General features: G+C 35.6%; 1 pseudogene; it reads right to left on the reverse strand.

Moving 5' to 3' along the window:
- Positions 1-23,502: 23,502 nt before the first annotated feature.
- LOC112129990 (U7 small nuclear RNA) lies at positions 23,503-23,555 on the reverse strand (annotated as a pseudogene).
- Between the last annotated feature and the right edge of the window lie 3,868 nt (positions 23,556-27,423).

Raw genomic sequence — 27,423 nt, forward strand, 5'->3', positions numbered from 1 at the left:
AACAAACAAACAAACAAAGGCATAGAATAGAAAATAACCCTTAGTCACAGATACTTGTAATGATTTACATTAACACTTTTTAAGTACTATATTCATTTGTTAGCTATTTAAGGCAAAGGCATATGCACTTATGAAAGTATACAAGGTAGTTGACAACTCAGCTTGATATGAGACTAAGAATTTGGAAAGTCTGTTCTAAGTGGAGGGAGTATGGAGGAGTAAAAAAGAAAGGGAAAAAACAACTAATTTTGAATTATTGGAACATAAATTGTAGAAGTAGAGATAGAGGCAATGCTACATTAAGCTGGAGAGGTAGGCAGAAACTAGATCCTGAAGCAATACTGATCAGGTAAAGTCACAACAGAAATCAGTCAAGGAGGAGAGAAGATGCAAATATCATTATGCACAAAAGCTAAAGTAAATATTGTAATTCATCATAACGTTTTTTCAAATATTATAGGAATTGTAATGAAAATACAGTCATCCCTCAGTATTGCTTGGGGGTTGGTTCCAGGGCCTCCCTTGGATACCCAAACTGGAAGATGCTCAAGCTACTGATATAAAATGGCATAATATTTGCACATTCTCCCAAGTACTTTCAAGTATTTCTAGGTTACTTATAACACATAATATAATATAAATACCATGTAAATAATTGTTATAGTGTATTGTTTAGAACATACAAACAAGAAGACAATATATATATGTTTAGTATAGATGCAATTTTTAAAAACAGATTTTTGATCCACAATTGGTTGAATCCATGGATGAGGAACCCATATATAAGAAGGGCCAATTGTATTACTTTACATAATCTGGTTAAATTATTTCCATTGTCCAAAAAATAAAATATATACACATATATTTTAAAAGACATAGTACTTAAAATAAAATTGTGTGGCCTCTTCTCAGTTCTTCACCTATTGGTTACTTTTTAGTATTTTCCAGTATTAAGTATTATCGCCATTGTAACTTTAATTTGCTGATAAAAATATAGTCTACTTATGTCTTGAAAGCTTTCCTGAAGCCTTTTTTTCTAGCCCAACCTAATATTACTCCTGCCCTTTCTTGAATTATATTCAGTAAATAAGTCTATTTACTGCTTCTGTAAGCTCACTCTGAGTTTCTGTGACTATCCCTGCCCCACTCCCAACATGCTTTTCTTCATAAAGACATCCCCTTCCTTTTATTTCCACTTGTCAGAACCTACTCAAGTTCGTCTCTGGAAAAATGCTACTCTTCACATGAAGTTCTAATTAACCAGGGAGAATTGGCCTCTACTTTTGCTCCCACAGATGTGGTTAAACCTTTATTTGAATCCAAGGATTGTTTCTTTCTTAAATTATATATAAACCACCCAAACCTTTGTACGAGATGCTGTTATTCGAAAGAAAGTTAGGCCTTGGCTACTGTTACTTCTCCAACATCATCCTCCTTGTTTGGTTCTGACCTCTGCAACCCTCTTCCTCTCATAGGCAGGATGGTTCACCTCCACCAGAATTACAGTCTAATCCCAGTGCTCAGGACTAGTTCTGAACAAACCAGCCTTTAGGCATAATTGATTTAAAGATCAAACCCATTTATACTAGCCACTGATATATTCTATTTTCTACTAAAACACCATGAACCTTTTTACCAGTTACTCTACCTGGTTACCTAGTTGATCATTCCTCTATTATCTCATGATTGACTATTCTGTCAGTTTTTATGGCATGAAATATTATATTTAAGTCCTTCAGTTTCTACCCAAGGCACTGATTATCAGAGTGGGTGGACATTAAGTGTTCAATAAATGTCTTTGGAGTGAATGAATGAATGAATGAGTGAAGTACATGCAGAAATCAGTGAATGAATTGTTAAGACTTGTGGAATCATGTACTGATTGCCGCTGTCCAGGGAATTACACTCAAAAGAGAGGCCAGTCCTTAGTTTCATACCATTTGTCCCACTATGCAGCTTTCTTTCTGAGCCAGGGGTATGTTGTTGCTAAGGAATGGACTTGCCAAAGTAAATCCTGCCCTCTCTATGTGATAAAGAAAAGGAAGAGAGAGTCCTTTGATGAATAATATATCTAATATTCAATAATGATACTAATTACAAGAATCAACATTGCAATATACACTTTTTAAAGCAGTAAGAAAACCTCAAGATTACTTACACTTCATCCTTTATACAGAAGAGTCTCTTAAAAATAAGAAGGGTTGAGTTATTTGCAGAAGTTTCGTAGTAAATTGCAGCAGAATTGAGAAGACAGCCTTGGTTTCCTATCTCACCATCCAGTGCTCTTTCCATTATAAGCACATTTACATTATGGCCTTCACAATGAAGTGAGCTAATATTACTTAAGCTTCATATTTCTTGACTAGTGATTACATTTTTACTTATTGCTGTATCCCAAAGTTGCCAAGAAGCTTTATAAAAAAATATTGTACAAACTGTGATTTTATGACACATCAGTCTTTTCTTGATACCGACTAGGCTGAAGAAGACATTTTTTTTTGCCAACTTTTCTAATCTGCCAAATAGCTTTTTAAAAGCAGTAAATATAAAGTAAAATTTCAAAGCAAATGCTCACTCAATTCTCAAGGCAACAATTTAGAAAAGGAAAGCAACAGAAATCTCAGGAGGAGCTTCTAAGAGGTCATGTGGCCTTGGATGGAATTTTGCACTCTCTCAGATCCCTCCAGGAAGGAAAGCCATTTGTGCTGGCAGCGCTGGGTGGAGCGATCCCTGAGAGTCAGCTGCAGAGCTGCTTGGGATGTGCTCTTCACCCTTTTCCTCCCCAGGAGACTTCTTAGAACACTTGGAGCAATAAAAGAAGGAATCAATTCAACTCTCCTGCTTGTGGAACAGATTAGGAGATATGGACTTGTGTAAAATATTTTAATTTTCACATTGCTAGAATTTATTATTATATTGAAGGCTGTTGTATTAGTTTGTAAGGGCTGCCATAGCTAAGTATCATAAACTGGGTGGCTCAGGCAGACAAAATCGATTTCCTCACAGCTCTGGAGGCTAAGCTTAAGATCAAGGTGTCAGCAGGGTTTCTTCTGAAGCTTGGCTCATAGAGTGTCATCTCTTTGTCACCACACAGCCTTCCCTCAGTATCTCCCTGTGTCCTCATCACCTTTTCTTATAAGGACATCAGTCATATTGGATTAGGACCCACACACATGACCTCATGTTACCTTAAATACCCCTTTGAGATCCTGTTTCCAAATACAGCCACGTTATGAGGTACTGAAGGTTAGGGCCTCAATATAGGAATTTTGGAGGAACACAATTCTTTAACAAATGTCTTTTACTATAGGTCCAACTTCCTACGAAGTAGAGAAAATTTGGGGCCATGATTTGAGGATGCTTTTCGGGAATATGACAATTCTATATAAAGTGCCAACCAGGCCTCTGCTTTTCTGTTGGCAGAAAACCTGGAAGACAGTTCCGAATTTAGCCCCTGCTTAGGTAGCTTGCAGTTAGATTCCAGGACCCTAAAACTGAAAACTGACACTTGTTTGTTATTTCCATAACATAAAGTCTATGTTAAATAAAATTCTTGCTTAAAGTTAGGGTGGGATTATGTCAGTGACAGAAGCTTGATTCAGGTGCTCATTTATAATAAAACATCAGCTATTTATTTTTTGATGACTAGTTTATTATGGTGTATTAGTCAGGGTTCTCTAAAGGGCCAGAACTAATAGGATAGATGTATATATGAAGAGGAGTTTATTAAGGAGTATTCACTTACACAATCAGAAGGTGAACTTCCACAATAGACTGTCTGCAAGCTGACGAGCAAGGAAGCAAGTCTGAGTCCCAAAACCTCAAAAGTACGGAAGCCAATAGTGCAGTATTCAATCTATTGCTAAAGGCCCAAGAGCCCCTGCCAAACCATTGGCATAAGTCCAAGAGGTCAAAAGATGAAGAACTTGAAGTCAAATATTTGAGGGCAGCAAGTAACCAGCACGGGAGAAAGATGAAGGCCAGAAGACTCAGCAAGTTTAGTCTTTCCACGTTCTTCCACCTGCTTTATTCTACCCACACTGGCGGCTGATTAGATGGTGCTCACCCAGATTGAGGGTGGGTCTGCCTTTCCCAGCCCACTGATTCAAATGTTAATCTCTTTTGGCAACACCCCCACAGACACACCCAGGATCAATACTTTGCATCCTTCAATCCAATCTGGTTGACACTCAGTATTAACCATGACAAGTCCACCCCTTATGAACTTGAACCCATACACATCTCCTGGAATCATATATAATATTCAAATAAAGACAATAATAAGGTCATAATTATGCCTAACATAATACAGCTGTCCTTCACACAACCAGAAGTATACTAATCCTTAACTTAAATACTACTTCATGAAGTTAACCACACCTAAATGCTGACATGAAGTCAATAACTTACATCACATGATAAAGGAAAAAGGAAATAAAATGAAGATATTTTATTAGTACAAGTGTATACATTCACGAACATGTTCTTAACAAAATAAGAAGGAAATACTCATGACAATTGGTCCTCGTTTCTGCAACTGGTCATGTGGTTGTAGCTGGTATTGACGACTACCTTCTTCTGCTTTCTGTAGAAGTAAATTCTGTGTTTCCTTTGCCTTCAGCAAGCACCTCAGCAGGTTGTAGTTTTTTACCTGGTGGAGTGACCCAAACCTTCATTTCCGAAGGATCTGGTCCATTTGTAATCCTGCCTGGATTGGGTTGTTGTAGTTTCCCATTGATCTTAATCACAGAGCATGGTAATACTAACAGACACACTAATGGATGTCTTGTATTCCATGCGTACTCTTCCTTACCTCCATTATGGAGTAGTACACAGATTTCATCTTGGTAGTCTGGTTAAATCACCCCAGCAAATACTGTAACTGTCTTCTAACCTGTTGACTTACAGGTAGGAGAAGCCAAAAGTGGCCAGATGGCAACCTTAACTTCCAGTTTAATGGAATCATTGTTGTATCTCCTGGTGGCAGCAATCCTGTCTCCGGAACTAAGACCTCTAAGCCAGCAGAATGTAATGTCATGGGAACGTGAAGCAAGAATTTTGCTAGTGTGTCACTAGGGGTGATGATGAATGGTGCCACTTCCACTTCCATCACTTGATTCCTGGACCTGTGAATCCTGGTTATGGGAGAAAGAGTACCATATTTTGGATGCTGATTCAGAGCATACAAAGATTTCTGGAGAACTTTGCCCCAGTTCTGCAAAGTATTGTCACCTAGTTAACATTAGAAATGTGACTTCAAAAGGCCATTCCACAGTTCTATCAATCCAGCTGCATCATGATTATGGGAAACATGGTAAGACCAGTGAATTCCATAAGCACGAACCCACTGCCACACTTCTTTAGCTGTGAAGTAAGTGCCTTGGTCAGAGGAAATGCTGTGTGGAATACCATGACAGATAAACCATTCTGTGAGTTCATGGGTGGTAGTCTTGGCAGAAGCATTGCATACAGAATAGGCAAACCTATATCCAGAGTAAGTGTCCATTCCAGTGAAGACAAACTGCTGCCCTTTCCATGATGGAAGAGGTCCAATATAATTAACCTGCCACCAATTAGCTGGCTGATCACCCTGAGGAATGGTCCCGTATCAAAGGCTCAGTGTTAGTCTCTGCTGCTGGCAATGGCTGTAGCCAAGTTAGCCTTGATGAGTTCATGTTTCTGAGCCCATGCATAACCTCCATTCTTGACACCATGACCACTTTGTTCATGGGCCCATTGGGCAATGATAGGGGTGGCTGAGGAAAAAGGGTTAGTGGTGTCCACAGAACGAGTCATCCTATCCACTTTATTATTAAAATCCTCCTCTGATGAGGTCACACTTTGGTGAGCACTCACATGGGATACAAATATATTCACAGTTTTTTACCACTCAGAGAGTTCTATCCACATACCTCTTCCCCAAATTTCTTTGCCACCAATTTTCCGATCATGCTTTTTCCATGTCCCTGACCATCCAGCCAAACCATTGGCTACAGCCCATGAATCAGTATATAATCGCACATCTGGCCATTTCTCATTCCAAGCAAAGTGCATAACCTGGTGCACTGCTCAAAGTTCTGCCCACTGGGAAGATTTACCTTTGCTACTGTCCTTCAGGGATGTCCTAGAAAGGGGCTGTGGTGCTGCAGCTGTCCACTTTTAGGTGGTGCCATCATATCTGGTATCATGCATAAATACCTGTAAACCAGGTTGTGGTATTGTGCAGAATCATCAGTAAACCAGGCCCTAGTCTTCTATTCCTGTGTCAATTAATTATAGAGAACTCCCCATGAGGTCATTGGTGCAGGCTGTGGGAGGGAAGGCAGGATAGCAGGAGTGGAAGTCATGGGCATTTGAGCCACTTTCTCATATAACTTACTTGTGCCTTCTGGACCACGTCTATACCATTTCCATTTGACAATGGAATGCTGTTGTGCACGTTCAACTCAATGGCTAGATGAGTCAGAAAGCACCCAGTTCATGATAGGCAGTTCAGGTTGCATGGTGACTTGATGATCCACAGTTAAACATTCAGTTTCTACCAAAGCCCAGTGACATGGTTTCGCTGTGTCCCCACTGAAATCTCATCTTGAATTGTAGCTCCCATAATCCCTACGTGCCATGGGAGGGACCTGGTGGGAGGTAATTGAATCATGGGCATGGGTTTTTCCCATGCTGTTCTTGTGACAGTGAATAAGTCTCATGAGATCCAATGGTTTTATAAAGGGCAGTTTCCCTGCACATGCTCTCTTGTCTGCCACTGTGTAAGATGTGCCTTTGTTACTCCTTTGTCTTCACCATGATTTTGAAGGCCCCGGCCATGTGATAGCAGTGTGAGAGTGAACTAATACAGTAAATTGGTACTAGTAGAGTGGGGTACTTCTATTAAGATACCCAAAAATGTGGAAGCAACTTTGGAACTGGGTAACAAGTAGAGGTTAGAACAGTTTGGAGGGCTAAGGAGTAGATAAGAAGATGTGGGAAAGTTTGGAACTTCCTTGAGAATTGTTAAACAGTTTTGACCAAAAAGTCCAGGCTAAGGTGGTCTCAGATGGAGATGAGAAACTTATTGGGAACTGGAGCAAAGGTGATTCTTGCTATGCTTTAGCAAAAAGACTGGTGGCATTTTGCCCCTGCCCTAGAGATCTGTGGAACTTTGAACTTGTGAGAGATGATTTAGGACATCTGTTGAAAGAAATTTCTAAGTAGCAAAGTATTCAAGATGGGACTTGAGTGCTCTTAAAAGCATTCGGTTGTATTCATTCACAAGGATACAATTTGGAATGGCTTAGGTTTGAAAGAGAAGCAGAGCATAAAAATTCAGAAAATGTGCAGCCTGATGATGCACTAGAAAAGTAAAACCCATTTTCTGAGGAATAATTCAAGCTGGCTACAAAAATTTGCATATGTAACGAGGAATCAAATGTTAATCACCAAGACAATGGGGAAAATGACTCTAGAGCATGTCAGAGGTCTTCACAGCAGCCTACCCCATCACAAGCAAGGAGGACAAGAAGGGAAAACTGTTTTCATGATCCAGGCCCAGGGCCTTGCTGCATTGTGCAGTTTTAGGTCTTGGTGCCCTGAATCCTAGCCATGGCTAAAAGGGGCCAATGTACAGCTTGGGCCATAGCTTCAGAGAGTGTAAACCCAATGCCTTGGTGACTTACACTTGGTATCGGGCCTGCAGGTGTACAGAAGTCAAGAATTCAGGTTTGGGAGCCACCATCTAGATTTCAGAAAAATGTGTGGAAATTCCTGGATGTCCAGGCAGAGGTATGCTGCAGGGGTGGAGTCCTCCTGGAGAACCTCTGCTAGGACAGTGTGGAAGGGAAATTTGGGGTGGGAGCCTCCACACACAGTCCCCACAGGGGCACTGCCTTGTGGAGCTGTGAGAAGAGGGCCACTGTCCTCTAGACTCCAGAATGGTAGATTCACTGACAGCTTGTACCATGCACCTGGAAAAGCCATGGACATTTAATGCCAATCCATGAAAGCAGCCAGGAGGGGGACTGTGCCCTGAAAAGCCACAGGAGCAGAGCTGCCCATGACCACGGGAACTAACCTCTTGTATCAATGTGACCTGGAGTCAAAGGAAATTATTTTGGAGCTTTAAGATTTGACTGCCCAATAAGATTTTGAACTAAATGGGGCCCGTATCCCCTTTGTTTTGGCCGATTTTTCCCATTGGGAATGGGTATATTTACCCAATGTCTGTACCCACATTGTATCTAGGAAGTAACTAACTTGCTTTTGATATTACAGGCTCACAGGCAGAAGGGAATTTCCTTGTCTCAGATGAGACTTTGGACTTGGACTTTTGAGTTAATAATGCAATGAGTTAACAATTTGGGGAACTGTTGGAAAGGCATGATTGGTTTTGAAATATAAAGATGTGAAATTTGGGAGAGGTCAGGGGCAGAATGATATGGTTTGGCTCTGTGTCCCCACCCAAATCTCACCTTGAATTGTAGCTCCCATAATCCCCATGTGTTGTGGGAAGGACCTGGTGGGAGGTAATTGTCTCATGGGGGAAGGTTTTTTTGCATGCTGTTCTTATGATGGAGAATAAGTCTCAAGAGATCTGATAGTTCTATAAAGAGCAGTTCCCCTGCACATGCTTTCTTGCCTGCTGCCATGTAAGATGTACGTTTGCTCTTCCTTTGCCTTCTGCCATGACTTTGAGGCCTTCTTAGCCATGTGGAACTGTGAGTTCATTAAACCTCCTTTTCTTTGTAAATTACCCAGTATTGGATATTTCTTATAGCAGCATGAGAACAGGCTAATATACCCAGTAACAGGCCAAGAGCTGTCTCTCAAAAGGAGAGTATCTCTCTGTGGAAGATGGCAGGGCCTTGCTCCAAAATCCTAGAGGCCTCTGCTGTGATTCACCTATGGGGGCCTGCCAAAGGCTCTAAATAGCATCCATACCTGCCTCTGACACTGCCAGCACCATTGGATCTGCTGGATCATATGGCCCAAGTGGCAGAACAGCTTGCACAGCAGCCTGAACCTGTTGCAGAGCCTTCTCCTGTTCTGGACCCCACTCAAAACTGTTAGCCTTTTGGGTCACTTATTAAATGGGCTGGAGTAACACACCCAAATGAGGAATATGTTGCCTCCAGAATCCAGATAGGCCCAGTAGGAGTTGTGCTTCTTTCTTGATTTTAATAGGGGACCAATGCAGCAACTTATCCTTCACCTTAAAAGGAATATCTTGGCAGGCCCCATGCCACTGGACCCCTAGATATTTTACTGACATAGAAGGTCCCTGAATTTTAGTTAAATTTATTTCCCATCACCTGGCACACAAATGTCTCACCAATAAGTTAAGTCCGATGTGTTTGCTGCTTCTTTCTCATGGATCCAATCAGCATAATGTTGTCAATGTAGTGGACCAATGTAATATTTTGTGGAAGGGAAAAGAGATCAAGATCTCTGTGAACAGGATTATGACAAAAAGCTGGAGAGTTGATATACCCCCGAGGTAGGGCAGTGAATGTACATTGCTAGCCTTGCCAGATGAAGGCAAATTGCTTTTGGTGGGCCTTATGGAATAGAGAAAAAGGAATGGAGAAAACAGCATTTGACAAATCAATGGCTGCATACCAGGTACCAGGAGATACGTTAGTTTGTTTAAGCAATAAAACCACATCTAGTACAGCAGCTGCAATTGGAGTAACTACTTGGTTAAGCTTACCATAATCCACTGTCATTATTAAAGATCCATCTTTCTTCTGCACAGGCCAAATAGGAAAGTTGAACAGGGTTGTGATGGGAATCACCACCCCTGCATCTTCCAAGTCCTTGATGGTGGCACTAATCTCTACAGTCTCTCTGGGAATGCAATATTGTTCTTGATTTACTATTTTCCTAGGTAGAGGCAGCTCTAATGGCTTCCATTTGGCCTTTTCCACCATAATAGTCCTCACCTTACCAATCAGGGAGCCAATGTGGGGAATCTGCCTGCTGCTATGTATGTCTATGCCAATTATGTATTCTGGCACTCAGTGCCCTCAGCCTCATCAGGGTCCACCCACACATCCCCCATTCCAAGTTGCAGGGTCCCGTATTTTTTCCAATTAATGCCCTCACTTTAACAGTAGACATCTGGTGAGGCTGAACATGTACCTTTTGTTGCAGGTCAGACACTAGCATGATAAGAGCTTGTGTCTGATTTTCCACAATTTCAACCTTTTGTCTACAGGAGATAAGATTCTCACCCAGGGGAATCTTTTAGAAGATTTGAGGCTCAGTATGTGCTTTGGAGCTGGGAATTAGAATCCCCAAGCACATCATTTTCTTTCATCACTTTGTCCAGCAAACATAGAAGCAACAAACCAACTTCATTATGTTCCATGGTTTTCCACATATGGTCAAAGATATCATGTGTAGAGTCACTAAACTCCTTGCCTCTCATGAGCAGTGAATCAGGAGTATCAAATGTACTTATTTTGCATAACTCTCTCAACAATTTATGCAAAGGGCTATCAATGTTCTCCATACTATTAGAAAGTAGAGTCCTTATCATTTTGGGGCCTAATAATATTAAGCAGTCAACTCCTGAAACCCCCAAAGCAACTAAAGAAATCCATCCTTAAAATTCTGTTCCTCTCAAAGCACTTCTGGTACCAAAATCTGTTTTAGTCAGGGTTCTCTAGAGGGACAGAACTAATAGGATAGTTTATTAAGGAGTATACTCCTTAATAATCTCCCTTAGAGTAATAGTATAGTAAAAGTGTGAAAAGACATTACTTTGTAATGTTAAATGCATTAAAAAAGAGAAAACATGACTTCCTTCTTTTTATGCCTATGTAATATTCCACTATGTATGTGTACTACGTTTTCTTTATCCAGCCCACTGTTGATGGGCACCTGGGTCGATTCCATGTCTTTTCTATTGTGAATAGTTTTGTGGTGAACATATGGTGCATGCATCTTTTTGGTAGAATGATTTCATTTTCCTTTGGAAATAGATGAAGCTGAGAACTCCAAAGTCCCCAATTCACCTGATTGTCTGTCAACAGGAGAGCCAGTTCATGTACACTCATCTGAATAAATTAGTTTTCTATATATGCACACTGCCTATATGAAATGCACACACTGTTTTTGAAGTTTATTGCATTGAGTAATACTTAAAATGACCACTGGGTTGTATTGCTGTTTTATCTCATGTTCTTTTCTAACAGCGTATTTATTTTTACTGCAGTTGCTACTTTTGTTTCCACGACCCTTAGTGTCACTTTTCTCTCCTACAGCACTTCTAATATTGCTGATATAAATCATTTTCTCCTCTCCTTCCCCCTCTGAAGATGTTGGTGATAGTGATTAATATGGTGATAATGTTGATAATGATCATGATAATGGCAAAAGTTAAAGAAGAGGCTTTTAATTATTTTATTTAATATTTTTAACGTTTTCACTTTAAAAATGATTAGTGTGATTTTTGACGTGAACATTTCACTATAGATTACATATAATTATGTGATTTTAACATTTATTTTCCAAAGAAGAGTATTGTAATTTTGTAGTTTTTGATTAAGTCAATAAGTTATTTCCTGATAAGTATCTTCATGTTCTGGGAAGATATTTAAGTCATAAAGCAATGACCTGTAATTTACAATTACATTAATTTTTTCAAAGAAAGTATAATAAAATATACAGTATTCAAGATATTTGAAAACATCAATCTGAATTTTAATCAGCGTTACCCAAATCTAAACCTATAAGATGAGTCAACCTGCCAGTGAATCCTGGGGGCCGAGGGCAACGACAGGATTTGTGCTTGGATTGTTCTTTCAGTAGATTTGATCAAGTGGTATTAATGTGATTTGAACTCTGAAATTCCTGCCAGAGCCTAGAAAATCTTTTATTTAATTCCCCTGCTACCTGAAAGCACTGAGTTTAACACGCCTCCAGTTCTAATCCATTAACGTTAACAACCTTCAGAGCCATTAGCGATAACAACTTCCTCTGTCACAGTTTCTCATAGTAACCCCCTGTGAAGAATTTATATAAAAAGTGGATCAAGGGAGAATAAACAAATTCACATCCTTTAACACACTGATGCTAGCCATGGGGACAAAGTGCATGGTCAAGGCTTCTGTGTACACACATCAAGCTAAGAATTCAGCAGACTCCATTGCCGCTGTTCCCATGGTTTCTTATTTACTTCAGGATGGAAATTCATGTCTTACAGGGCAAGCTAGGATCATAATGCCACCTTTCTCCCTTCTGGAGTTTAAAAACAACTGTCAGATGGACAGAGAGCCAGTGGTGAGGAAGGCTGCAGAGTTGCAGTCATTTGCTATAAACTCAATTCTTCTTCCTGCCTGCCTGCTTTGTGCTTCCGCAAGAACCAAGTATTTTGAAGACTGCCCCTTCAAATTATGCAAACTTTTAAATGTCTCTTCTCGTCTCACCTGGACATTTGGTTTTGATTTTGCATTTGCAAACTAGGGGTGGATTTAGTATCCCATTCTGGCAGTGGTTTTAGACCTGCTGCTGGCCCTGCATTGCCTTTCCTCTTCTCTCTTTTGTTGGCCTTTGTTCAGGACATTGCCAGGCAGCAAGGTGGGACTGGGGTGTGGGCAGCAAAGACAAGTGCTGGGATTAAGTGATTTTTCCTTTTTACTTACTGTTATTTACACTCTGGATATTCTCTGTCTTAAGTCATATTGAGGGCCTTGCATTTGTGTAGATTTTTTTTCTTTATTTTTCTCCATTGTTTTTCAGTTACCTGGAAATTTCCAATTTTTTAAATCATAAAAACAAAAGTCATAATTGGAAAGTTCTTTAAGGGGTCTTGTGGTCTAGTCTGCTCCCTTCGGGTGGTTTATGAAGTACCACCCCGTTCAAGTGCTATGGTGTGTGAACTCGATGAAAAAGTATTCTGTTAGAAGTAAGGCCTGTGTAGAATCCTAACACATTCTAAAACATTCCATGGTACCTAGAACCCCATTACATTGTTTCATCATGCAAGTTGCAATAATTTCAGGATGATATTCTGAAATTTGGGCAAATATAACAAATAGCATGCTATGGTTAAAAGTTAATTGCTAATGAAAATGCAAGAATTAATTTTATTATTTTTACATTACAGGGAAAGAAAAAGGATTTTATTCATTGGTAGAACTGCAAAGATGTAATAATTTTAATAAATAATTTTTTTTTCTGAATTCTTTATTTCTGAACTAGCTGAACAGATTTTTATTTGAGTTTCTGTTAACGTAGAGGATAACTAACTTGTAGCAAATACTAACTGAATGGAGTTAAAAGTCAAAATTTCAAGGTTTTTGTTCATATTCAACTATATATTTCCAAAGTTTTGTTAGATTATTTTAATGTTATTCATAGTTATCAATATCAATGATTTATAACCTCAACTTCTTTGTATAACAACAAACACTATTGTTACCATAAAGGAGTCCTGATTCAGACACCAATAATGGGTTCTTGGATCTCACACAAGAAAAAATTCAGGGTGTATCCACAAAGTAAAGTGAAAGCAAGTTTATTCGAAAAGTAAAGTAATAAAAAAATGGCTACTACATAGACAGAGCAGCAGTATGGGCTGCTTGTCTGAGTATGCTTACAGTTATCTCTTGATTATATGCTAAACAAAGGGTAGATTATTCATGAGTTTTCCAGGAAAGGGGCGGAGATTTCCCCAACTAAGGGTTCTTCCTGTTTTTAAAATATGTAGGGTAACTTCCTGATGTTGCCATGGCATTTGCAAACTGTCCTTGGCCTGGTGAGAGTGTCTTTTAGCATGCTAATGTATTATAATTAGCATATGATGAACAGTGAGGATGACCAGGGGTCGGTCACTTTCATCACCTTCTTGATTTTGGTGGCCTTTGGCTGGCTTCTTTATGAGTCCTGTGTTTTGTGTTGATCCCGAGTCTCATCCTGTGACTAAGAATGCCTAACCTCCTGGGAATGCAGCCTCAGCTTCTTTTTACCTAACCTCTATTCAAGATGGAGTCACTCTGCATTGAAAGCCTCTGACACTACGACCTCATTTTGTTGTTGTTGTTGTTATAGTTCAAGTAATATGTTAGAGTAACTCTTTTTTAAGTGGATTGCATGCACTTTGTGCTTCACTGTGGGTAATTTTGATCCTTCACTCATTTGGTGGTATGGCTGATATGCACTTTGGCACTATTAATTTTCAAATTCTGTGTACTGCACCATGAGGATGATAAAAGCCTAAAGAACTCGGAGCCATACTGCACATGCCTTTGGAGCCATTGGCATGCCATGTTAATGGCTATACAGTCTGCCAAGCATCCTGATGCTAGCAAAGATCTTAATATTCTTATGGCTGATGATTTAACATGAGATAGAATAAAAAGGATCACAGCCTCTAACTTTAAGTTCATTATTAAGACACCCTGATCTTCACCACTTTAGAGATTTTTTGGTTCCTAGAGTCACCAACTTTGTCTTTTCAAATAAAAGCTTCTCCCATTTATGTTCTCTCTCTGACTTCTCCTCTCTCTTCTTTTAAACTCCTGGAAAAAAGTTCTCAATGAATCCATACTTCTTTTTCAACTTATACCAATATTTAAAGAAACAAATTTCTTTTTAGCTCTTTAGACTGAAAATTTTAATATATTAGTTACTGCCTATGAAGCAACACATTATTATTTAGGGAGTCTTGATGTAAGAAGGGTATGAAAACTCAAAATTTCAAGTTTGTCCTGTGAGCTAGATTCTATCATCCATATCCTGGACTGCTGCTGTTTTATAGACTAACTTTTTTGGCTGTTTGCTTTACTCATCACTGTGGCCCTTCATAGTCTCAGATTCTTATTGTCTGTTTTCTTTTTTCTGACCTTATGCCTATTGCTTTGCTAACTTGATTCTTGTTATTGGTTTTTGCCAGACTCCATATCTTTGTTTTGAGAAAAAGTTTTAGCTGAGAGTTTGGTGTGATCAAGAAAACCCTATTATCTCTGCATTAGTTCATTCATTTATTATGACAACTTCATTAATTGAACATGACGTGATAACTACTGTGGTAGAAACTAAAGGTACAGTCACAATGCTTGCTATAAAGAAACTCAAGAGAGTAGAAAAAACATTAGAATACAGTATGGGAAGTGATATGATTGAAGTGTGGGGTGTCTTGAGAATGCAGAGAAGGCACAGTACAAAGGGAAAAACTAAATTTATCTAGGAGTGGAGTCAAGAGAGCAGTCAGAAAACTGTGCAAAGGAGGTGGCTTCTGATCTAAGTCATGAAAAATTAGCAGGAGTTCAATAGTGAAGTCCTTTCACCTGTCTACTAACTCTTTACTTTCAACAAATATCTCCAATGTTACAATATCTTTTTTTCTCCTTTATGTTTTTCTCCTGTTACCACCCTATTTCACTTTTTTTATTAGGGCTCACCTTTTTGGAAAAGTCATTTAGATTTTCTCTATTTTCTTAAAAACTAGACAGTCATCAATCATAGCTATACAGATTCTGCTCCAGCCACTACACAAACACTATTTGTCAATCTTCAGAGGTGACATCCTAATTGCCAAATTCAATAGCAGCTTTTCTCGATTGTCTTATTTGACCCGTCTGTATTGTCTGGCACAGGTTACCACTTCCTTCCTGAAACTCAGCCATTCATTCACTTTTTGCTATCACTGTCTCCTAATTTTCCCCATTTCTGGATGCACATGTTAAAATCTTCCTTAGGTAATTTCTCTTTCTCCTCACCCTATGTAAACAATGATAGAGAACATATAGCTCTATGGTTCTCTTTGATTAATACATTACATTAGTTAGTAATAGCTAAGTATAAGATTCCTGTTCTATAGAACTGATGACTGGACTTGTGTTTCTCTGGTCTAGATAGCCAGCCTGCAGAGGTGTCATTACTCTGACGCCAGTTGATCTGTGTGTAGTGTTTGTAAGGGGCCTACTTTATGTAAGATTCTAAAGGTAAGAAATGTGTACATAGCTAGTTAACGAATCATATGCCAATAACAACTTAGGATTATTTCCTTTTCTTCTCCTTCCATTAGTATTCTTGAATGCCTTATTAGTTTTGCAAATATAATTTTATTTTGATTTCTATTTCTACTTGTTTGTATGAAATCCATTTGCTTTATTGTTGTTTTCTATTTGCAATATATCTCACAGCAACTGTGAACTCAATGCCTCTCCAGTCTTCAATCATGCATTTATTCACTCCTTTCATGTAATTAAGGATGTTGTTAAATGGGAATATGATGATTATCCATCCTAAGAGCACCTCATTAGACACTCCTCCCCAACTGTAGAGTGAGCTATTTATCCAGTCCCTGTGACCAGCCTTCTCTCACCTACGTTTCGTCAATAGCTACTTTAACTAGGCTGTCATCATTGCTCGATTTCCCAAATTTCCTTTCTTCATTTTTCTCTTTAAAAAATGAGAGCTGTATCTAACCCATTATCAATGGCTCATTGATTTTTATGTTCCTCCTTATTTGTTACCAGGCTTGTATTTTCTCTGCCCTCTTTTCTTCTCTTTCAACATTTAAAAGCTCTACTCAGTGGTGTTACTAATATGTCTCTGTGTTGCTCTTTGCCAGTGTTCCTTACTGAAATTTCCTATCTTGGATTCTGTTTTCCATTTTTAACTGACTTTTGTTTGTTTGTATATCTTATATAATAGGTTAAACTGCTGGGAGGTAAAATAAAAAAACAAAAGCATGTTGTGTGTGCTTTTGAAGTGAGCATTTTATAAATTATGCTTTTTTGAGGTGATGATGGGTGATAATTACAAACATCTTTCATACAATTTTTCCCCATATTGTTCAGCAATTGGAAACTCTTTTTTTTTTTAAGAAATATTAGTGAGCTGCTGTGACATAGAAGAGATTGGAAAAACTGAGAAGAATCTGCAGCTGTAGGAAACACAGTTTAAGAACTTTGCCTTTGATTATTATCTTGCTGGTAGAACAAATATAGCAGCTGTTGCTAATAATGTACTTGGGTGCTGCAGAAAACATGCTCCAAAATCAACTCCACTTGCCAAGTTTCAGGACACACAAAAGTTGCTTTTTTATATTTATTCATTAAAATTTTTATTTTAAGTGGAATCTTATACAACATTCATTCTATGTATTTAAATATTATCATTACAAATATATTTTGCTTTTCATGTACTTGGGAATTTTTTTAAAAGGAATGACTATACATTAAATAAAACAGTAGTACAGAAAATTCCATGGACAGATTTGTAGAAATATCTGAATTCTCCAATATATGAGTTGCATGTCTCTTAACTTTCTGCGGAAAAAAACATATGATTAAGTATTTCTTATAATATAGAGATATAAAGAGAAGAATTAAATCTTATAGTCTATAAAGATAACATTCAGACATTTTACCTTTCTATTATTAACAACGTTGTTATATTTTATTTGTACCTACTAAATCAGTGACACCTTTTCTATTTCTCTTCTTGCCTATATTCCTGAATAGTACATAGCCTTTATATATCATATTTTATAAATCTTATTTTTTTTATTAAAAAATTCAAAATAATTGTGCAGTACTGTTAATAAATGACATTTTTTTCCTTTGAGTATTGTCTTTAAGTTCTCAATATTTTTTGCTTCCATTTATTTTGTTACTTTTCAAAGTTCCTAAAAGGAAATGTGAGTGTATCTGTGGAAATTTGGAAAATTTAGTCATATTCAGTCTTAATACAATTACCCACACACACTTAATTTCTGTGACCTCCAATTTTGACTTTTCACAATTTTTTTTTTTTAAATTTTGAAAACAGATATCTTCTGGAACTACCTTTCAACTTTATCCTTCTGTACCTGGCTTATCTAACTTAACATGTCTTCCAGGTTTCTTCATGTTGTAAAAGAAAGATTTCCTTTTCATGATTACATAACATTTTATTGTATGTATCTGTCATGTTTTCTTTATCCCTCAGTGGACATTTAGATTGCTTTCACTTATTGGTTATTGTGAATAATGCTGCAATGAACATGAATGTGCAGATATCTCTTTAAGATACTGATTTCATTTCCTTTAGATATATACCCTATAGTGGGATTGCTAGATCATATGGTAGTTTTTTAATTTTAATTTTAATTTTTAATTTTTGATGGAACCTCCATACTACTTCCATAACAGCTTTGCTAATTTACATTAACAACAGCTGTGTGAGGGTTCACTTTTATCTCCATGCTTGCCAACATTTATCTTTTGTCTTTTTTGATAGAAGCTACTTTAACAGGTGTAAGATAATCTCATTGTGGATTTTTTTAAATTGTTTTTTTAATAGTTTTACATATTTTGGGGGTACATGTGATATTGATACATGCGTATAATATAATGATTAAACCAGGGCAATTGGGAGATTCACCTTTTATGTGTAGGGAACATTCTGATTCGTCTCTTCCAGAAATTTTGCACTACACAACAAATTATTGTTAATTAAAGTTGCCCTACTGTACTATCAACCTGAGGCTTTATTTCTTCCATCTAACTGTATTTTTGTATGCACTAACTAGCCTTTCTTCTGTCCCTGGCCATTACCTTCTCAGCCTCTGGAACTACCCTCTAACTCCACGGGATCCACCTTTTTAGTGCTCATTTATGATTGAGAACATGCGGTGTTTCTCTTTCTGCACCTGGCTTATCTCACTTAACATAATATCTTCCAATCCCATCCATATTGCTGCATATGGCAGGATTTCATTTTTTTTAATGGCTGCGGATATCTACCACATTTTCTTTATCTGTTCACCCATTGATGGATACTTAGGTAGATACTGTGTCTTGGCTATTGTGAATATAGCTGCAATAAACATAGAAATACAGATATCTCTGCAACATACTGATATCCTTTCTTTTGGATATATATATCTCTCTCCTATATATACACGTATATCCATATGTATATATGTCCGTCTATACATGTATATCCATATGTATATATGTCCGTCTATACACGTATATCCATATGTATATATGTCCGTCTATACACGTATATCCATATGTATATATGTCCGTCTATACACGTATATCCATATGTATATATGTCCGTCTATACACGTATATCCATATGTATATAAGTCCGTCTATATACTTATATCCGTATATATCCATGTATCCATATGTATATATATCCGTATATATCCATATATCCATATGTATATATATCCATATATATCCATATATCCATATGTATATATATCTGTATATATATCCTATATATATATGATTCAGCAATTTTGCTGCCAAATATATGTATGTAGGATATATATATATAGGATAGATATATAGGATAGACATACAGGATAGATATATATATAGGATAGATATATATATAGGATAGATATATATAGGATAGATATATATAGGATAGATATATATAGGATATATATAGGATATATAGAGAGGATAGATATATAGAGGATATATAAAGAGGATAGATATATAGAGGATATATAGAGAGGATAGATATATAGAGGATAGAGATATATATAGAGGATACATATATATAGGATATATATAGAGGATAGATATATATAGGATATATATAGAGGATAGATATATATAGGATATATATAAAGGATAGATATATAGGATATATAGAGAGAATAGATGTATAAGATATATATATAAAGGATAGATATATAGGATATATATAGAGAGAATAGATATATAGGATATATATAGGACATATATAGGATATATATAGGACATATATAGGAGATATATAGGAGAGATATATAGGAGATCTATATATAGGATATATATAGGATATATATATAGGAGATATATATAGGAGATATATATATATAGGAGATATATAGGAGATATATATAGGAGATATATATATAGGATATATATAGGATATGTATATAGGATATGTATATAGGATATATGTATATAGGATATATATAGGATATATATAGGAGATATATATATATAGGATATATATATGAGATATATATAGGATATATATATAGGATATATATATAGGATATATATGGGATATATATATATAGGATATATATGGGATATATATATATAGGATATATATGGGGATATATATATAGGGATATATATAGGATATATATAGGGGATATATATAGGATATATAGAGAGGATATCTATATATGGGTATATATATATGGATATATATGGGTATATATATGGATATATATATATGGGTATATATATGGATATATATATATGGGTATATACACATGGGTATATATATATGGGTATATACACATGGGTATATATATATGGGTATATACACATGGGTATATATATATGGGTATATACACATGGGTATATATATATATGGGTATATACACATGGGTATATATATATATGGGTATATACACATGGGTATATATATATGGGTATATACACATGGGTGTATATATATATGGGTATATACACATGGGTGTGTATATATATGGGTATATACACATGGGTATGTATATATATGGATATATACACATGGGTGTATATATATATATGGATATATACACATGGGTATATATATATGGATATATATACCCATGGGTGTATATATATGGGTATATATGGCAGCGAAATTGCTGAATCATATGTATAGGATCCAATATATCTATATCCATATATATATATCCTCTCTCTCTCTCTTTCTCTTTCTCTCTCTCTCTCTCTCTCTCTATATATATATATGGTAGTGAAATTGCTGAATCATGAAATAGTTTTATTTTTAGTGTTTTGAGTATCATCCATACTGTTCCTTGGTGGCTGTACTAATTTACATTCCCACGAACAGTGTACGAGCACTCCCCTTTCTCTACAGCCTTGCCAGCATCTGTTAATTCCCATCTTTTAGGTAAAAGCCATTTTAACTGGGGTGAAAGGATATCTCATTGTAGTTTTGATTTACATTTTCCTGGTGATTAGCAATGCTGAAGTTTATTTTTTCATTAAAAAGACCATTTATATGCCTTCTTTTGAGAAATGTCTATTCAGATATTGTGTCCTTTTTTATTTTTAACTTTCATTTTAAGTTCAAGGGTACAAGTGCAGGATGTGTATGTTTGTTACATAGGTAAACGTGTGTCATGGTGGTTTGTTGTACAGATTATTTCATCACTCAGGCATTTTGTTCATCTTTAAATTCAATTATTGTGGGTGTTTTTTTTGCTATTGAGTTGTTTGAGTACTTTATATATTCTGATTATTAAACCCTTTTGGGATGGATAGTTTGAAAATGTTTTCCCCCATTCCATTGGTTGTCACTTCACTTTGCTAATAATTTTCCTAGCTGTGTAGAAGCTTTTGAGCTTGATTTAATCCCATGTGTCTGCTTTTGCTTTGGTTGCCCATGTTTTTGAGTCTAACCCAAATAATCTTTGCCAGTCCAATGACTTGAAGTGTTTTCTCAATATTTTATTTTAGTAGTTTCATTGTTTCACATCACACATTAGTCTTTAATTCATCAAAATTTGATTTTTGTATATGATTATCCAATATTCTCAGCACCTTTTATTAAAAAAACTGTCTTTTCCCCAGTATATATTCTAGGGACTATTTTCAAAAATGAATTGGTTGTAAATGTGTGAGTTTCTATTTAGGTTCTCTATTCTGCTCCACGAATCCATGTGTCTGTTTTTATGCCAGTAATATGCTATTTGGGTTACCATGGCTTTTCAGCATATTTTGAAGTCAAGTAGTGTGATGCCTCCAGCTTTCTTCTTTTTGCTCAAGATTGCTTTGGGTATTTGGGGTATTTTGTGGTTCTTTATGAAGTCTAGGATTTTTTGTTCTATTTCTGTGAAGAATGTCACTGGTATTTTGATAGAGATTATATTGAATCTGTAGATAACTTTGGGTAGTTTAAACATTTCAACAATATTAATTCTTCCAGTCATGAGCTGGGATATATTTTCATTTGTTTATGTTCTCTTCAATTTCTTTCTTCACTGTTTTATAGTTTTCCTTGTAAAGATTTTTTACTTCTTTGGTTAAATTTACTCTTAGGCATCATTTCTGTAGCTATTGTATTGTGATTGCTTTCCTAATTTCTTTTCTAGATTGTTCACTGTTGGCATATATAAGTGCTACTGAATTTTATAAGCTCATTTTGCATCCTGTAACTTTGCCGAAGTTCTCTATAAGTTATAATAGTATTTTAGTGGAGTCTTTAGATTTTTCTAAATATAATACTACGTCATATGTGAACAAAGATAATGATTTATTTTCCAATTTGGATGCCCTTTATTTACTTCTGTTGCCTAAGTGCTCTGGCTAGAACTTCTAGTACTGTACTGAATAAAAGTGATAAAAATGAAAATGATTTTCTTGTTTTGGATCTTAGAGGAAAGGCTTTAATTTTTCACCATTCAGCATAATGTTGGCAGTGTGCTTGTCATATATGGTGTTTATTGTTTGAGGTATGTTTTTTTCCTCATTTTCTTGAGAATTTTTATCACAAAGGAATGTTGAATTTTGTCAAATTTTTTTTTCAGCACCTATTGAGATGATTATATGGTTCTTGTCCTTCATTCTGTTAATGTGATATACCACATTTATTGATTTGCCTATGTTGAAATATCCTTGCATCCCTGGGATGAATCCCACTTGATCATGATAAATGATCTTTTTATCATGTTTTTGTATTCAGTTTGCTACTATATTGATGAAGATATACATCTATGTTCATCAGGGATATTAGCCTGTAGTTTTCTCTTTTTGTTGTGTCCTTGTGTGTTTTTGGCATCAGTGTAATTCTGGCCTTGTTGAATGAGATTGGAAGAATTTCTTCCTTTTCAAATTTTGGAACAGTTTAGGTAGAATTGTATTAGTTATTCTTTCAGTTCTTCACAGAATATAGCAGTGAAGCCATCTGGTTTTACTTTGATGGGTATTACTGCTTTGATCTCATTATCAGTCTGTTTGGGTTTTCTAGTTCTTCATAATTCAATCTTGGTAGGTTCTTTGTGTCCAGTAATTTATCCCATGCTAGGTTTTTCCATTTGGGGGTGTATATTTGTTCATAATAGTTTCTAATGATTTTTTTGCATTTCTGTGGTATCAGTTGTCATATCTGTTTTTTTTGTTTTGTTTTTTATTAAATTTATCTGGACCTTCTCTTTTTTCTTAGTTATTGTAGGTAAATTTACCAATATTATTTATCTTTTCAGAAAAAAAAATCTTTTGTTTCATTGATCTTTTGTATTTTTCTTATTCCTCACTTTATTTCTTATCTGAAATTTATTATTTCTTTCCTTTTATTTTATTTTATTTTTTACTAATTCTGGGGTGGACTTTTTGCTTTGCTGGTTCTGTCAGGTGCATCATGAGATTTTTTATTCAAAATCTTTCTAATTTTTTGATGTAGCTGTTTATAGCTGTAAACCTTCCTCTTACTACTGATTTTACCATATGCCATGTATTTTGGTACTTTGTATTTTCATTTTCATTTGATTTAAAGTATTTTTATTTTCAAAATTATTTATTCATTTATTTTTATATTGGAAGGTTTCCCGCTAGGAAATTTGCTAGACAGATTCTAAAAGAGTTGTAACACTTATTAATATATTTTTACATTTCCATCTTGATTTCTTCATTGACTCATTAATTGTTCAGGAACTTGTTTTTTAATTTCCATGTGTCTGTATGGTTTCAAGTTCTTCTTGTTTTTAATATCTAGTTTTATACCATTGCAGTCATAAAAGATACTTGATATGATTTTGACCTTTTTGAATTTGTTGAAACTTATTTTGTGACCTAACCTATGGTCTATCCTGGAAAATGTTCCATGTATTGGTGGAAAAAAATGTGTATTCTGTAGCAGTTGGATAAATTGTCTGTAAATGTCAGTTAGGTCAATTTGGTATAGATTGTAGTTCATTTCCAATGATTCTTTGTTGACTTTTGTCTGGATGATCTGTCCATTACGGGAAGTGGGTGGTGACATTTTCTACTATTACTGTATTCCAGTGTATTTCTCCCTTTAGATATATTAATATTTCCTTTATATAATTGCATGCTCCAGTGATGGGAGTATATATATGTACAGTTTTTATATCCTCTTGCTGAATTGACTCTTTTGTCATTATATAGTGACCTTTGACTCTTTCTTACAGGATGCTGCCTATTGGGTGGAGACCTATCCAAAGCTATTGGCCAGAACAGCTACAGGTAACTTTGTTTCTTCACAACCTGATGTGCAGTGTACAAATACAGGAACCCTGAGATACAGATAGTCTGTTGGAAGCCATATTGTCTTTTAAAAATAATTCTTAGAAGTCATAAAGCCTTTTTTTTGTGGAATTCTGCTGTCAATATTGCTAAAACACTTTGAAAGATGCACTCAGGTTCAAAGGGAGAAAATAGAGACCCCTACCTCTTGAAGGACTGTCAGTGTAAATGCATGTAGGATGGAATATATATCAGTGCAGTTATTGTTGGAAAATTCCATCTAAATACAAAGTACACAAGTCAACTATATTCCTATATATCAGAAATGAAGAGTTGGAAAATGAATGATCTTTAAAACACCATTTATAATAACTTAAAAATAACATGACCTGGTTAGATTTAAATTAAAATTGCATGTGTAAAAGCTGTACATTAAAAACTATACAATATTGTTGAGATAAGTAAGAGTGCCTAAATAAATGGGAAGATATATCACAGCCTTGGATTGAAACTCTCAATGTTGGTAAAATCTTAGTTTTATCCAAATAGGTCAACTGACTCAAGGCAATTCCATTCAAAATGCTAGTAGGGTTTTGTTTGTTGTTGTTTTGGGTTTTTGTTTGTTTGATTTTGTAGACAGAGAGTAAAAAATGACAAACAGAGTCTAAAATGTATATACTAATGCAAAATGTCTGTATCAGTAAAAATAACTAGTGGAAGAAAACTCAGCAAAGTCTGCAAAAGGAATGGCATTAATACTTTCTACGTGTCTGCAGGTGATTTTTTTTAAATGATGGCAAACATTTGCTACATTCATAATCCCCTCTATAAATTAAAAAAAAAATACAAACACTTGTGATATAAATTTTTTGTGCAGATACATGCTATGTAAATGAGAATGTAAACTTTCATTCCCAATTTATCCATTTTCATTAATATAGATGGTGCTATATGCAAAATGATTTATATGATGCCTAGTAAATATGAAATGACTATTTTTATTTTAATTAAAAATCAATTGTATATAGACAAATTAATCCCTTACTTTCTATAAAAACGGTAAAATCTCAGGACAAAATATTATTTGCCAAGAATCATAAGCCAGGGTACCATGACTTTACAATTAGATATTGTTCTAGAAATGGATTTTTCTGGCTTACTTTAGATTCATATGAGAAACTTGCATTTGCAGTTTTAGATACTTGATGGAGACAGAAAAATATTTGTCTATAAAAATAACAAGGTGATGGATAGAAATTTTTCTAAAATGCTTCTATTAAATGATGGATATATGATGAAGAATAATAAATAAGTATACTTCACAGTCTCAAAACCAGTAGACTAGAAATATGAATCCCATCACCAACTACCCATCTATGCACGACTAAATAAAAGTATTTTATTTATATTTAAATGTATGAAACCATTCTGGGTTTCTGTGATACTCTCCATTTGAGCTATATGATTTTAAGTTTTTTCTGCCCCCATAGCAGTTATTTCCTTTGATTAGAAACAAAATCAATTAGTCATTTTGGATGTCCTGATGTTAAAAAAAAATCCATATTTCTGATTTTTAGGAATCAAAAAAATCATAGCTTCTATTCTATATTTATTTAAACTGTTATCTAATAATTAGGCAGTCTCTGAAATAGCTCAGAAATATTTTTTACTCTTATAATTTGCTATCATGTAATTCGCTTAAAATATTTAAAAGTATATTAACCTTTTAAATTATGTGTATTATTTTGTGGCACTTTCAAAACTAACATTGTTTTTGGATATTAGCTTTTGAATTTCCTGATTTGTGGGCTTAATTTTAACTCTAATTGCTCATAATTATACATATTCCCATTGAATTCATGAAGGTATTTTATTAAATGCTTACTTACAATTGAAAAAATGAACCATACAAAATTGTCTTCTTTTAAGTAAGTACTTTCAAAAATCATTTCATTAGCATATTATAAATGGCACTAGCAAATAGAGACTGCATATAGGAACAATAATTTGCTTCCCCATGGATATTTTATTTTGTGACAGAATAGAATAAGAGCTTTACCGAGTTTTTTAATTATAGAGATCAAATTAGATACCATTCTAAATGTTATGAAATTATTTTGTTTTAATATTGTGAAATTTAGTATCATGTTCCAGGAACAAATAAAGAGAATAATAATTTCAAAGAAAATATTATTTGTTAATTTTAGAAGAGAGTGAATGGTTGATATCAGGGCAGCTCTGAACTGTCATTGGTGACTATTAAGCATTTACAAAACATTGGTGACTGCAAAGGTTTTTACATGGTTAAACACAGTACTCACAAAACTTTACAAAGCATGTATTAGAAATAACTTCAAATAAAGAGAACTTAGCTAATTTGTCCAGGGTTGAATAGAAGGAAATAGGAATAGGACTTGAACCTCTCCTTGTTTGACTTGTCAAACTGAGCTCAAAACACTAAGCTGTACTCACTGGGGTTGTCAAATTGAAAATATGGTATACATACTACAAATACATATATTTTTAAACTCGTCTAATAAACATTTGCTAACGTCAACTACATACCATGCATTTATGAAAGATAAATGCTGCATTTTTGTGCATGATGTTTGAAACTAGATTTATTGTTCCAGTGTGGTCTTGCAAATATTTGGATCTATTTGCAAGAAGTTTGTAGTTTTCTCTCACAACCTTTTTTCCAGAAGCTAGTGGTGAGTGAGTACAGCATTCCCTGCTTTTCATGTACCCAGGAAAGTTGACCTCAGTCATCATTGAAAGCAGGGGTCCTCAACCAGTGAGCTGCAGACTAGTGTTGGTCCGTGGCCAGTTAGGAACCAGGCTGCACAGCGGGAGGTGAGCGGTGTCCAGTGGTGGAGGGATCATTACCACCTGAGCTCCGCCTCCTGTCACATCAGCAGCATCATTAGATTCTCATAGGAGCGCAAGCTATTGTGAACTGTGCACACAAGGGATCTAGGTTGCACGTTCCTCATTGGAATCTAACTAATGCTTGATGATCTGATGATCTGAGGTGGAACAGTTTCATGGCCAAACCACCTCCCTCACCCCAAACCCCACCCCTGCGGTGAAAATATTGTCTTCCACGAAATGGATCCTTGGTGCCAAAAACGTTGGGAACCACTGATCTAAAGTACTTTCTCCATTGTCCTTAGTTTTAATGTTGTACTTACCCGTTTGCTGTTCTCTTACTTTTTAAAACAATTTCATTCTGTTCTTTCTCACAAATTGTTACTTT

This window comes from Pongo abelii, chromosome 17, assembly GCF_028885655.2.
Source record: "Pongo abelii isolate AG06213 chromosome 17, NHGRI_mPonAbe1-v2.0_pri, whole genome shotgun sequence".
Lineage (NCBI taxonomy): Eukaryota > Metazoa > Chordata > Mammalia > Primates > Hominidae > Pongo > Pongo abelii.